This window comes from Acipenser ruthenus, chromosome 12 (genome assembly GCF_902713425.1).
Source record: "Acipenser ruthenus chromosome 12, fAciRut3.2 maternal haplotype, whole genome shotgun sequence".
NCBI classification, from domain to species: domain Eukaryota; kingdom Metazoa; phylum Chordata; class Actinopteri; order Acipenseriformes; family Acipenseridae; genus Acipenser; species Acipenser ruthenus.
The window spans coordinates 14,052,558-14,057,587 of NC_081200.1; the positions used below are offsets into that span (position 1 = coordinate 14,052,558).

Below are 5,030 nucleotides of genomic sequence, written 5' to 3' on the forward strand. Positions count from 1 at the left end.
TGCTTGTTCGGTCGAACAGCCTGGTCTGCTTGAGGAGCAGTTCCACATGGTGAAACATGGCGGAGCCCTGCACGTACAGCTATGGACAAAAGTTTTGCATCACCTACATTTTTTTTTTTTTTTGGATTGAGACATAATTAAAAAAAGAAAAAAAAAAGAAAACTAGATTAACATCATTTAAATGTTTTATTTCACATCATGTAATCAAAGAAACTACAGAAAGATATCGCAAAAGTCTATGAGAAGCCATAATAGTTGTACAGTAGTATTTCATGTTGGATTTCGAAATGTCACATTTTTTCATTGTTGTCAATTTTTTTTATTAAGTATATGGAAAACTACAAAGCAATATGTAATTCAATATGTTAACGTCACATTATTCAGCAGGCTTCATTGGACTCTATGAAGCAAAATTATTTAATTATATACAGAGATGCAAAACTTTTGGCCATAGCTGTACTGCTAATTCACTGTATTCTAATAGATCAATTATAACTGTACATGCAATACTGGCAAAATACAGTAAACGTAGCCTTGATTTACAGTGGTCTGCATCCCCAAATTGCTATCAGCCATGCTGCTAGAACACTAATTAAAAAATCCAATTGATGCTTATGATTACTATGTTTTGTGACTAATTTGAAGTATTATGTTTCAACATTAACTAAATCGAGTTATTAATCATTGATTAATCTTGTTACATAATTGATGTATTAAGATGTTTGGAAATACTGTTACTTGACTGATTATTGTCTTGTTCACAGTCATCTTGAAATAACAGTAGAATATGGTGCACCACGGCCCAGTACATCCTAGCGCCAGCACTGATACAGCATATTTTAAAATTCAACTGTTTTAAAACAATATTGGTCAGTACATCTTCAAGACAAGACAGTAAACATGTTGGTGTTTGTGTTGGGAGGTATATTTTTAAATTCAGCCTTTAATTATACAATAATACAAGTAAAACTGCTTCAAAGTTCACACTGTCTAAAACCACAACCATTGCAAGACTTTCACAGACAACATAACCTACTTTCTTAAAAAAGAATAAAAAAAAGGTTTCCGTTATCTCACCGCTTCTGAAAGCAAAAAATACAAATACTACCAGAGAATCCAACCAAATAAACAATATACAGCACTGTACATATAGAGAGCACATTTTAATGTTGTGCCAAGGTGCTTGATATAAACTATAATAATAATTTAGATTTGAATTGTTGAGTAATGTAATGACAAAACTGCAGTCAACTACAACTAGTTTCTTCTAAATGTGTCCACATAGTTCAGCTAGTGTAGTCTGTCACCTCTTAACCATTGTGGGTGAAAAGTTTGCAACAGGAATGTGTATAGCATTCAGCAATCGGAGGACAGTGCATGTGCGCAAATTTGTGTGTGCAATGTATCACAGATGTTGAGATTTGCCATGCTTACTAACTGTTTCTGTAAACAAATGCTCATCATCATCAAGGCTGATTCTGGGGAGAGATATTAGTGTTGCACAGGTTTCAGTGCACAGTGCTTCACCTATGGGTTTCTACACCAATATGCTTCCCCACCTCACTTCTCACACAATCAGTCTTGACTTATATTTTCAGAAGCATGTTTTGCTGGAATATTCAGTAAGCATGGCACATAATGATCTAAGCAGAAACAATAGATAATCATACAGAATACGCATAATATAACATTAAACAGGTAAGAAATTAAATCGTAGGAAAATGTAAATTAATAAAGTTTCCTTTTAATGTAAAAAAGCAAAGTAGTTAATTTATGTATATATTATATTACATTATATTGTTTAAAAATATTTAATTTACAATGTTGTACAGATCTCAGGCTTTTACAAAACTAAACCAGATAAGAAACATCCCCCAGTCATTTCCCATTAGTAACATTTGACATTTGCATTTGACATCTCCCCCTCCCCAATGTTGAACAAAATCCACTTCAATTAAAATTACATATTTATTTTTTCTTTTTTTTGCTTCAAGAATATGCCATTATTCTATGTTCAAAACAACATTTTCAAATCACATCTTCAATTATCAATTCTTGTAATATTCAGTTCTTGTGGTTTTTTGTGGGTGTCTGAGAAACGGTGCATCTTCGTAAAAACATTATTAAAAAGAAGAAACAAGAAAAAATTTGATAATCCAGTCAGAACGTTAGCACTTGTAGAATTTGGAATGCAGGACTTGTCCTGTAACTAGGTTTTTGTAGGTGCAGCTGCTTTCCTACAAATGAAAACAAAAATATTAATTAATTTCATTTTTAAGTCCTAATTAAGTTTACGCAGAATTATCTATTGGACAAACACTCATGAAAGGAATACCGTCTTAATTTGCATAATATTAAATAGTGCTGAACCTCTTTAATTATTATTATTATTATTTTAATATAAATCCATAGGTATCAAATATTAAATTAATGATAATTATTCAGTATGACTTGAGACAAAAGGTGCTCAGAACAATGTGTGAGTCTATTTAAACTTAATGACAGTGTGACGTAACTTACATTGACCCTCTTGCTTTGTTGTGTAATGTCTTTAAATCTTTGATAAAGCCATGCAAAACAAATGGTTTGACTAAATAACAGCTTTAAAATGGATACACTTAGTGATCTTTAACAGCCACTGAAGTACTCTAGGAGCTAAAGCAGTTCCAACATCCATGTGCGTTAAATGTATGAATATGTAGCAAGGATGGTAGGATTGTAACTGATGAAAATTAAAGCGGATCCACTAACCTGAGCTCATTCACTTTGCTTCTCACCCAATGGGCTCTTGGATCTGCGCAGAATGGGCCAACCTCATCAGTGTAAAATCTGCAGAGAAAAAGAGGAAGAATTGTTTTACAAATCACATCATGTCTATGTTTGTGTTGTTCAAATTCATAAATAGGTTTATTTCAATTACCAACTGTGACATTCCACCTTGGTGCAAACCACACAAATGGTCGTGAAAAGGGATGATTCATCTAGATTAATTTAAATGCTAAACTATTAATAAGCTTTTATTATGGCAGCAATGTTTTGCCTTTGCATAAAATATGGATATTTAATTGCAACAATATACCATTACTGGTATATTTAAGCAATTAAGTGCTGTTGACTTTTTTTAGGTCCTGTATTTTAATTATAAAAAATAGTCTGACTTAAACTGGATCATTCCTATACAGGATGTGCTGTGAATGGGAAACCTTTGTATATTGAAACTGGCTTGTTATCGCAGGATAATAGGATTTAAAGTACAATGAAAGTGAATGGCAGCCAGATTCCACTTGTCATATAATAATTAATGCTTAACACAAAGTACTCAATGGTAAACATTTGTAATAATATGTTCATTATAAAACTCAAATTAAACTATACTTACATTACTGCCTTTACACAGGGTTTAAGAGCATTTTGTTCCCTGAATCTGGTTATCTTGTAGCTAACCTTGACTCTGGAAACAGATGTACAACAATTTGTAGTAACCTTGCTTGGTCGACGATCTGAAAGGAAATAATTATTTTTACTATTATTATTATGATGTATTAGCTATACAGACTCTACAGTATATTTGAAAAGAAATCAGTGAAGCACAAGAATTTGCATAACTTTGCCTATATATATATATATATATATATAGGTCATCTTTGGTAATTAAATTTCCACTAATTTGGATATTATTGACAATTCATTATTCAATAGCTACCAATTACAAAATAATAGCATGCTATCAACACAGTGTTCTGAATTACATGTCTTTGTAAGCCACTGCTAATTGTTGAAGCCGACACCCTGGGATCAATAAGCTACTAACAACCAAACGAGCAAGATGGGCCAAATGGCCTCCTCTCGTTTGTAAACTTTCTTATGTTCTTATGTTCTTATATCTAAAACTTGCCATATAGTTTTAAATACATATAAATATAATATATATTATTATTATTTATTTCTTAGCAGACACCGTTAACCAGGGCGACTTACAGTCGTAAACAAAAATACATTCCAAGAATCACAGTACAAGTATTAATACAATTAAGAGCAAGTATATATATAAACTGTATATATAAAACGGATGTCTATATATACATTACAATTCATAGAATTTACAACAGTATACTTGTCAGTTGTATTTAATATTCTGAAGGATACTTACAATTGCCGGCCGCCAAAGTCAAATTTCCCAAAATGATTAAGATCACTACTGTACTAAGTAGTCTCTTGCTCCAATTACAATTCATTTTACAAATGCTTTTTCGCAACTCTGAAACAAAGCTGAACTTACTAAGACACAATGAACTTCAAGCAATTTTCTTCTGTTTATATAGAGTACAATTCGCAGACAGGGACATTATGTAAAGTTGGAAAACACGCAACGTAGGGGTGCGTCACAGAAATATGACAAAGTGTTAAAAGTGGTCAATGTGTCAAAGCAAGAAGGCACATTAACACCCCCTCCCCCTTTCCACCAGCTAATATGAGAAACCCATGCTGCTAAGATACCCTAACAGTTATGGAATTTACATAAATGTTCAAAACAGACATACTCATTACATAACTTTCAACATGGACATTCATTGTGCAGTAAGCAAGGTTTTAAAATCAATGTTTAATAGCTTCAGTACCCTTGTCACTCCCTTTCAGCTCAACCAGAAATGTCTAATATGTTTCGTAACTTAGAAAACATTGCTAATCATACATGCATACATACATACACCATAGAGCAGCTCCTAGTGCTCTTTATGATCAGCAAGTTTCTTTGAGTGTCCCACACTTTCAGTGCGGCATGATGGCACTAAACAGAGTACGGGCAGAAAAAAAAATCCCAGTTATACTATCTTAAATGTTAACTTTAGTGTGGTTCGGGGGCGGGAGTCAGGGCTTCGTCGAGCCGATTTTTTCCACTCGCCGCCCCGCCCCTGCTTGCTCAGTAGCACCAGCTCCAAGCACTTATGTCACCACCCCAGAGCCGCCTACAAGTATAGTAGAAGCCCAGCAGTTACCTTCAGCTGAAGATTCTATGGCAGAGCTGTGCC

The 5,030-nt window shown here is 33.5% G+C and overlaps 1 long non-coding RNA gene across 1 annotated transcript; it reads right to left on the minus strand.

The window, feature by feature from the left end:
* Positions 1–232: 232 nt before the first annotated feature.
* LOC117417002 (uncharacterized) lies at positions 233–4,322 on the minus strand. The gene is made up of 4 exons (XR_004546669.3): positions 4,151–4,322; positions 3,380–3,500; positions 2,752–2,829; positions 233–2,237 (listed from the first exon to the last, which is right to left on the minus strand). It is a non-coding gene; the product is annotated as an uncharacterized LOC117417002 (long non-coding RNA).
* Positions 4,323–5,030: the final 708 nt, after the last annotated feature.